The sequence below is a fragment of the Hemiscyllium ocellatum genome, chromosome 25 (assembly GCF_020745735.1).
Source record: "Hemiscyllium ocellatum isolate sHemOce1 chromosome 25, sHemOce1.pat.X.cur, whole genome shotgun sequence".
NCBI lineage: Eukaryota > Metazoa > Chordata > Chondrichthyes > Orectolobiformes > Hemiscylliidae > Hemiscyllium > Hemiscyllium ocellatum.
The window spans coordinates 2,699,356-2,710,207 of record NC_083425.1 but is presented as its reverse complement, the minus strand read 5'-3'; positions in this window follow the sequence as shown (position 1 = coordinate 2,710,207).

Here is a 10,852-nt window from a genome sequence, read left to right as displayed (position 1 = left end):
AAGAGTTATAGGATTTTGACCCAGCAACAATGGAAGAAGAGTGAAATAATTCCAAGCTGAAAATGCGTTGCTGGAAAAGCGCAGCAGGTCAGGCAGCATCCAAGGCCTTATGCCCGAAATGTCGAATTTCCTGTTCCTTGGATGCTGCCTGACCTGCTGCGCTTTCCCAGCAACACATTTTCAGCTCTGATCTCCAGCATCTGCAGACCTCACTTTCTCCCTGAAATAATTCCAAGTCAGGCTGGTGTCTAGTTTCGAGTGGAATTTCTTCTGAGGTGATGGTGTTCCCATGAATCTGCAGCACTCACCATTCTAGATGCTAAAAGTTAAAAGTCACACAGCACCAGGTTATAGTCCAATACGTTTATTTCTAAGCACTAGCTTTCAAAGCGCTGCTTCTTCAACCACCCAATGAAGGAGCAGCCCTCCAAAATCTGTTGGACTACAACCTGGTGTTGTGTGATTTTTAACTTTGTCCACTCCAAATCATAACTAGCTTCTAGATGGTAGACATTGCAAGTTGAAAGGCGCTGAATGAAGTCTTGCTAAGTAGCTGAAGTGCATTTTGTTGATGTTGCACAATGCAGCCATTTTCCACAGAAGTTGATGAAGGTTTCTCCCAGATGTTAGAGTCTGCAATTTTTTTGGCTCTGCACTCATCTGGACAAGTAGTGTGTGTCCAGTCACACTCTTGACTGCTGTTTTGAAAATGGAAGACAATGTTTGGGAATTCAGACAGTGAGTTACTCATTGCAGAGTTTTCAGCCTTTGATCTATTCTTGTGACCACAGTATTTATGTAGCTGGTCATTCAATTTCTGGTCAATTTACAATGCGGTTACAAACTGAGGTGAGGTGAGGTGAGCAAGAAAACTCAATTTTTCAGGAATGAAAAGCAATGATTTCATTGTATCTGAACTTGCCCTTGAATGCATGTCTTTTCAGTGGAAATTGACCCCCTCTCCACAGCTCAGACATTCTTCAGACTGTCTTCCAATATCAATTGACCAAGGTTAATGTCTTACAACTCAAATAAAAGCAAAATGCTCATCTTGGTTCATCTTGGAAATCTGAAATAAAAACAGAAAGTGTTGGAGAAATCCAGTAGCAGTGGCAGCATCTGTGGAGAGAAAAACAGAGTTTAAGTTTTGAATTTAATACATCTCTTCTTCAGGAGAACAGTCACACTGGACTTGAGCAATTATTCTATTTCTCTTTCCAAAGATGCTGCCAGACCCAGAGTTTCTCCAGCACTTTCTGTTGTTTTTATTCAGTACCATGGCAGATCTATATATCAGGACTACAGGGATAACAGCCAAATATGGATCCTGATTCAAAGAAAAATAGACTAAAAGAAGTTCACTCACACAATTGAGTTTTAAAGGAAGAGAAGACAAAACAGGTTAAGAGAAAGAATTCTTAAGTATAGGATCTCAGCAGTTAAAAAGCAACACAGCTTACAATAGGGTGATATTATTATATGAGATTTTACTGTCCATCGCAAAGGTATGAACTCTTGTACACATCCATCATATTTCAGTATGAAAAACATGAGTAAAGATAAAGAATGAGTTCATGCTGCCTTCTTCAGATTTTGAGCTGAAAACGTCTGAGCACTTGGTAAACTGAAAATGTCTTTCGTGACCGCAATTAGCCTGACATGAAGGAACATTGCTCAGTGGTAGCAATGAGTGTCTAACTGACCCAGGAAAACGTTCTTTAATGACAGTACTCAACCTCTAACTGACTTCAGAAAACTTTAATAGGTGACAACAAGTAATATCTGATTGTCAAAGCAATGATCTTAAAAAGTACAAAGCACAAATACTTAGCTGTTTTGGGCTGTTGTATGGTTGTGAAAGATCCAACAGAAATGGAAACTTCCTTTGATATCCTTCCATTTTTTTCTTCCTTATCCCCCTCTAATTTCCCCTATTTAAACTCATCCATACTATTTGCCTCAACCACTTCTTGCGGTAGTGAGTTTTACATTCTAACCACTTTCCAATTGAAGACATTGCTTCTGAATGTCCTATTAGATTCACTAGTGACTGTGCATTTTGTTTTATCCCAGAGATCTGGTTGACTCACTGGAAACATTGTTCTTATTCCTATTTCATCAAAGTCTTTCAGAAATTTAAAGAAATTCCATCAAGTCACTCCTCAGTCTTCTGTCTTCCAGAGAAATGAACCCTAACCTGTTCAATCATTTGTCGTCTAGTGGAGGTGAAATTATATTATATACTATTGAAGAAAAAATTGGAAATATTCATATACGATGGGATCCATTGAAATGATTCCTGTGGAGAAATCATAAGTTAGAAACAACCAATTCTACTGAATGACCCTCGAATTAAGAGATTGCCAAGATTCCATTTTTGACGCTCTTATTTTCACATGAATCAGAATCAACACAATTCACGAGTTAACAAATAAATATTACTTAAAATAAAGAGATCGTTTTTTTTTAATAAGTTGGTCCAACTAAGATTTATCTGACCTGATTCCACGATTTGCATCATTCCCTACACAAACATAGAACTTTGCAGCTACACAGTTCCACAGTGTGCTGCTTTTATTCATGTAAAGTAGGTCAGCAGTCCTGTTCGAATACAGCTTTCACCTTGGAGTTTCATTGATACGATTAACTCACGTACGCTTCTACAAATCCATTCATCCTGAAGTCAGGACCTCAATGTCATAAAATCAGAAATTCTAGAGTTTTAATAGATGGTTCAGATATGTAACTTTTTATGAACAGATTCTCAATGTAGTTTCACAGATATGGTGTTGTCCAATGGAATTAGCTGATTGGATACAGACGTTGCTATGGTAACAGTGAACAGTTCTCAACACGTTCTATATTAGTACCAAATGTCTAACACTTAGTACAGATACATCTACTTAAAAAAAAATTTACTTCACCAGTACTCAGTATTAACCACTATTCAGTAGCCAAGGAAATAAGGCACTCATTACAATCCTACACAGTCATACTGTTCTTTCACAACAAAACAGAAATTACTGGAAAATCTCAGCAGGTCTGACAGCATCTGTGTGGGGGACAATCAGAGTTAATGTTTTGGGTCCAAAGACCCTTCCTCAGAGTTGGAGGTCTTTCAGTCTTTTTTTTTGGTCTAATACTATTCTTTCATCTCATTTCATGAAAATAAATGAATAAAGCACACAAGAATGGTGAGGATCACAATGAATGGGAAGACAGGTTTGCAGACATAAATGGTCCGTACCTTTTCATAGTGAGAGGACAGAATGGAAATGGAGTCCAGAGGAACAGAAAGACAGTTAGGCAAACAAAGGGATAGATAATGGTAAGCAAGGGAAGGAGAAAAGCTGATAGTGGCGACCATGAGTTGGAGGTGCTGAAAACAGCCCATGTGATGACAAGGACGAGGATGTAGGAGGTGGGTAAATGACATGGAAGGAGGTGTCCAGGCTCTAAAATTATTGAACTCAGTATTGAGACTTGAAGGTTGCAGGGTCCCAAGCAGAAAATGAGATGTTGTTCCAGTTGGAGCAACGTAGCAGACCCAAGACAGAAAGGTCTTGTCACTTGGTCCATTATGCTTTTTTCATCTCTTTGAAAGAAACCTTGTTTCCCCCCTCTTTGCCCATACTTTAGCAAATTTTATTTTACAAATATTTATCATTTCTTTTTAAGCATTATTATTGAATCCTGCTCCTGCAATCTGTCAGAAAATGCATTTTAGATCATAAAAAATTGTTCTAATTTCCCCTTTGGTTCTTTTGCTAATTATTTTAAAACTGCGCCCTGTTGAATTTAAGTTTCAGAGTCATATTGAATTCAAAACATTTACTGTCTCTCCACAGATGCCACCAGAGTTGCTGAATTTCTCGAGAATGTTGTTTCTCAAATCTCTAATATCCACCGTACTTTACTTTGATCTTAAATCTGTGCCCACTACACCACCCCGAAGGCCTTGACATCTGTCTAAAAAATGGCATCCAGAAGTGAAACTAACATTCCAACAGAGGATTAGCATTTACTAATCAGAAATCTAACCTCACAACTAGATTTGAATATATGGCTATTGACTAACATATTGGAGAACACTACCAACCTTAACTATGCTGTAAGCATTTTATTTTCACTTCAGACGTAATGAATCATCTATAGTCACAGATTTGGCCAGCTGTGTCTCTGTAGCTATTGATAGTTACATTCTACTGGTTTCTGTGGTTTTGTGAGGAAAGTTTATTTGAGACAATGTGAACATGGTTCATAAAATAACAAAGCACAGCTTAACCCAATGTATGAGGCATGATTTAACTTACTGTTTCCATTTTGGTCACTTGATTTACCTTTGGAAAAGTTTCAACACTTTCTTGTGATTTATCTTGGTGTACAAATTAACTGTGAACTTAGCTTGCTCCAAAGGTGCCTTGTGCAGGAACAATGCTGCATGTCATATATAATTAACCTGTGAATAACTTGCTACTGTATTGCTGAAGGGGCCTGTATGTTGCTCACAATGAGAATGTGAATATCTCAGGCCTGTTCTTCGGCTATTCTCCCTCTCTTCTAAAGAAACATTTCACATGAACTTAATGGCAGTCCATTGACTGCTCCTGCTTCAAAGTAGGAAGGTCCTCTTCAGAATTCTTTCTCAGTTCACTGATCTCAATCATCTCAACAGATGGGCAAGGTTGAGGAAATCTGCAGGTATTTCTGTCCAGATTCCTATTCAGTAACTTCCAAAATTAAACTGTATCCTTTTCACACAAGATGACAATTGGATTTGCTTCAGTTGGCCCACACTCTAATTATTGCATGTTTTCTCATTTTTTTCTGAGCTAGTCACACCAAAATCTCATGATTTTAATTAAAAATACTCATACTGATATAATGCCTTATAGGATAAAAATGATTCATACAATCTGTGACAACTTGAAAAGATAACAAGTTTAGAATATAGCCACTTGACAAGTGAGAAGTTGAAGCTGAAGATGCTGTGCACATATCCAGGGAGACAAAGTGGTTAAAAAAATTGATTAACTTGGCTCAGTTCATAATGCTGTCACCACCAAGTCAAAAACATGCAGGTTTGAGATACAAGAACTTGAGTATGTCTCATTAGCTGACAATCTGCTGCCTTAAGTGTAATGAGTGTTAAGGATGAGAAAGGTTCTCCACCAAAAACATGACTGACTAGTTAATCTGTTTGGTGCTAATACTGGTTGTGTGAGGAACGTAAATCTAGACACTATTCCTGTTCTTCTGACATACCACAGGTCATTAACTGACAGGACAGGGAAACTGGTATCGAGATATAAAGTTACCATTCAGCCCATTAAATGTATGCTACCAATTTAGAGCAAAGTGGTCAGTCCTATCTCCTTCCTGTACGTCCACAGCCATGAAAGTTTAATTCACTTGATTTGCCAACCAATTTCCTTTTGGAATCATTGCTTGCCTCTATTTTCACTAGTCCTTGGTTGGCAGAGAGTTCCAGGTCATTACACACACTGCATCAAAACATTCTTCCTCAGAGCCCTTTGATCCTTTGATCCAAAATCTTCAAGCTGGCCTGATCTCATCAGCTAATAGGAACAGACTTAGAATTAGAAGGAGGCCAATTGATAAGATCGTAACTGATCTGATCATCCTCAACAGTCACCTCCTGACTTTTCCCTATAATGCTTGATTGCCTTACTGATTAAAAATCTGTCTCGCTCAGCCTTGAAATTCCTTAATGACCCAATTTCCACAGATTCATTACCCTCTGAGAGAAAAGAGTTACCCCCTCAGCTGTTTTAAATGTGGGGCCCTTTCTCAAAGGTAATGGTCTCGATCCTACACTCTCCCACCGGGAAGCAAACGTTTTTGCATCTGCCCTGTCAAGTCCCTTAAAAAACTTGTATGTTTCAATCAAGTTACCTCTCATTCTTTCAAACTCTAATACTGTAGAGTATTGGTCACTATATTGACAGAAGGATGTTAGTGCACTGGAAGCAGTTCAGTGAATGTTTACTAGACTAATACCTGGAGTGAGTAGATTGCCTTACGAGGAAAGGTTAGACAGGCTGGCCTTATATTCTTGGGAATTTAGAAAAATCAGATGTAACTTAATTGTAACATACAAGTTCCTGAGGGGTCTTCCCTGGATGAATATTAAAACGATCTTTTCAATTGCGGAAGAATCCAGAACTATAGGTTGTTGTTTAAAATACCCATTTAAAACAAAGATGGGGTAGAATTTTGTTCTCTTAGGGTTGTAAGTCAGGGGATACAGATCTTTATTTTAAGGCAGAGATATCTTTGAATTTGAATTAGATTAGATTACTTACAGTGTGGAAACAGGCCCTTCGGCCCAACAAATCCACACCGACCCGCCGAAGCGCAACCCACCCATACCCCTACATTTACCCCTTACCTAACACTACGGGCAATTTAGCATGACCAATTCACCTGACCCGCACATCTTTGGACTGTGGGAGGAAACCGGAGCACCCGGAGGAAACCCACGCAGACACGGGGAGAACGTGCAAACTCCACACAGTCTGTCGCCTGAGTCGGGAATTGAACCCAGGTCTCAGGCGCTGTGAGGCAGCAGTGCTAACCACTGTGCCACCGTGCCGCCCAATGATTTATTGTCACTTGCATTTTACAGTGAATGATACTGGAAAATACAGCAAAAAGCTTCAAGTCACCACAAACTGGCACCCTTTTGATTATCACTAAGGGGATAAAAGATTATTGGGGATATGCAGGAATGCAGAGTTGGACAGAGGTTATAAATCAGATCAGCCACCATCTTATTGATTGGTGTAGCAAGTTTGAAGCCTAATCTCGTTCCAAAATCTGCTGAACTTGCATGCCAGCTTTTTGTGATTCTTGGACAAGTACTCTGAAACCCCTCCCTTTGGTAGCTTTCTGCATTTAAATAATATTTAGCTCCTTTATTCTTCCTGCCAAAGTGCATAACCTCATATTTTCCTACATCATATTCCATCCGCCAAGTTTTTGTCCACTCACTGAACCCGCCCACATCCCTCTGCAGACTTTTATCTGCACCAATTGCCTTCCCACCTATTTTAGTCCCACCTGCAAACTTGGCTACAGTACATTCATTTTCCTCATCTCAGTCATTAACACATACAGAGGAACCTTGATTATCCAAAGGTCACAGGCAGGGAGTATTTCATTTGGTTAATCAAATGCCAGAATACATTGGTAAAAACAATGACTGCAGATGCTGGAAACCAGATTTTGGATTAGTGGTGCTGGAAGAGCACAGCAGTTCAGGCAGCATCCAAGGAGCAGCAAAATAGACGTTTCGGGCAAAAGCCCTTCATCAGGAATAAAATAGTTTAGCCAAACATTGGGACCTTGCAATCTTGTTTGGATAATCAATGCTGGATAACAGAGGTTCCTCTGTATAGGAAATACTTGTAGCTCCAGCACCAATGCCTGTGACATTCCAGTGAAAACAAATTACCATAGTGCTAATACCCCATTATCCCAATTCTGTCTTCTATTAGTTAACCGATCCTCAATCTATAACATGCTTCTTCCAAAATAGGGGCTCTTATCTTATTAAGTGTGCACTACCTTTTAGTACATATTCTGAAAATCCAAATATTTATTACATCCACTATTTCCCTTTATCGATCTTGCTCGTTACCTCCTCAAAGAACTCTAGTATATTTATTTATCAGGTATGATTTCCCCTTTATGAGGCCATGCTGATTCTGCTTTGATCATATGTTTATTTTTTAAATGCTTTGCTATTACATTCTTTATAGCAAATTCTAACATTTTCCCAAAATCAGACATGAAGCCAACTGGCAGATAGTTCCCAGTTTTTTTGTCTCCTTCCCTTCTTTAATAAAGATGTTACATGAGAAGTTGTCCAATCCTCCTGGACTTTTCCATAATCTAAGGGTTCTTAGAAGATTACTTCCAGTGCATCCACCATTTCTATACATATTTCCTTTAATTTCCACAGTACAACCCATCAGGTTCTGAGGACCTCTTGTTTCCTTAGCCATTTGATAATTTTGTACTTTTGTAATATTGTTATTGTCTTCTTTTGTGAACACTGATGCAAAGTATTTATTCAACTCCACCTTTTCCTGGTTCCCCATTATCATGTCCCAAGCACCATTATTTAATGGGCCTCTGTTCACTTTTGCTTTTCTCTTCCTTTTTACGATTTAAAGAAGCTCTTGCTGTCTGTTTTGATATTACAGGTTATTCTGTTATAACGTGTGTTTCATCAACATGAATTTCGCTGAATGCAATCGATGAACTGGGGGCACTTTTTCCACAGCACAAACTTTTAAAACATGGCGGATTCATTGTTGGTCTGTGTGACAAGCTGATAATTTTGTTGGCATTTTTTGTTGGCTGTAATGTGATTACAGTGCCAACACTAAGTGCTGTTTCTATAGTGTGATTTTTCTATAATGCAGGATTGCACAAGAACGCAACCATTGTGTTATAGAAGAACTGACCTTGCAAGTTTACCCTCAAAACTTGTTGTTTTTTTAGACACCTTTTGTTGATTTTCTAAAAAATAATTTCCCAGTCCCACTAATCTTTGCCGCATTATACATTTTTTCTCTTCTTTTAATTTGATGCTATCTCTGACTTCCTTTCCTTTGGCTAATCCTATGCACTTCTATCAAATCTCTCCTTAACCGGTTTTGCTCCAAAGAGAACAAGTTCTGTTTCTTCACCCTCACCTTGTAGCTAGACTCTCTCTGCTCTGGAATCATTTTGGTAAATCTCCTATGAAACCTTTTAAGGAGTCTCAAGCCACTCCAAAAGCATTATGACCAGAACTTATTACCCAACCAGAGGTTTATAAATATCATAACGTGGATATTTATGATATCCCAATTTGTGAAGTCAAGATGCTTTAAAATCTACTTTCTCAATATGTCCTCTCAAGTCAAAGATACGTACATAGGAATTTGGAGATTCATTTGTCCATTTGCAGTCATTAGAACTATGTAATATAATGAACATTGCTTCAACATTAAAATGTATGTTCAACCAATTCATCTGTAGGCACTGGAAATGTGAAATAAAAACAAAATGTTCGAAATACCCAGTCAGCCTAACAGCACATGATGAACTTTCATTAGAACCAGTTCCAGTATTTTCTGTTAACATGCCAGGAAAAATTCTCTTGCTTTTGTTTGAAATAGTTCCATTGGGACTTTTTTCAATCAGCCCGAGATAAGGCAGCAGGGCCTCATTTTAACATCGTCTATAAAGTGTGGCATTTCCAATTGTGCAAAATTGGAGCATTGAGTACAAAATTCAAAACAAGTCCTGGATAAAGATTACAAGCCGTAACTGACACTCAGAGAAATGAATGGCTCAGGTGGCAGCATCAACAAAAGAAATATGGTAGGCAGAGTTTTGGACGCGCTCACATTTACAACTTAAATCTGTGATTCGCCAACAGTTGCATTGTATTGCCTAATATGATTGATAGAAGGTAAATGCATGGTTTATGTTTCACAAGCAATTCTGTTTATAACAGCTTTGTTTAGGAAGGGATCTCCTCTGTTGTCTTTAAACTATGTGTCTCAGCTTTAAAAAAAGTTAATTTACTCAACTATTGAAACAAATCTAAGACCATAAGACATAGTAACAGAAATTAGGCCATTCAGCCCAACGAGTCTGCGTCACCATTCAATCATGGATGATAAGTTTCTCAACCCCATTCTCCTATTTTCTCCCCATACCTTTGATATCATAACAAGAGGGATTGAGTATAGAAGCAAAGAGGTTCTTCTGCAGCTGTTCAGGGCCCTGGTGAGACCATACCTGGAGTACTGTGTGCAGTTCTGGTCTCCAAATTTGAGGAAAGACATTCTGACTATTGAGGGAGTGCAGCGTACATTCACGAGGTCAATTCCTGGAATGGTGGGACTACCTTACACTGAAAGACTGGAGCGACTAGGCTTGTATACCCTTGAGTTTAGAAGACTGAGAGGGGATCTGATTGAGACATAAGATTATTAAAGGATTGGACACTCTGGAGACAGGAAACATGTTTCTGCTGATGGGTGAGTGCCGAACCAGAGGACACAGATTAAAAACATGGGGTAGACTATTTAGGACAGAGATGAGGAGAAACCTCTTCACCCAGAGAGTGGTGGCTGTGTTGAATGCTCTGCCCCAGAGGGCAGTGGAGGCCCAGTCTCTGGATTAATTTAAGAAAAAATTGGATAGAGCTCTCAAGGATAGTGGAATCAAGGGTTATGAAGGTAAGGCAGGAACAGGATACTGATTTAGAATGATCAGCCATGATCATATTGAATGGTGGTGTAGGCTCGAAGGGCAAAATGGCCGACTCCTCCACCTATTGTCTATCAATCTATCTCAGTCTCAAATATACTCACAGAACACCAGGTTAGAGTCCAATAGATTTATTTGGAAGCACTAGCTTTCACAGTGGTGCTTCTACATCAGGTAGCTGTGGAGCAGGACCATAAGACAGAACTTATAGCAAAAGATCAGTGTCATGCAACTGAAACAATATATTTCTCCACACTTCAGGCTCTCTGCTTTTATTCCTGATGAAAGGCTTTTGCCCGAAACGTCGATTTTACTGGTCCTCAGATGCTGCCTGAGCTGCTGAGCTCTTCCAGCATCACTAATCCAGAATCTGGATTCCAGCATCTGCAGTCATTGTTTTTACCTGAAATGATATATTTAACAAGCCAAAAATTGCTGTTAACTCTTTCCTCTTTTAAAATGGGTTGCAGGTTTTATGTGCATTAATACAGTAAATCCCAGAACTTCTTTTAAGTCATATTCAAGATAACAATCAAGATTTTATTTTTTTAAAAAG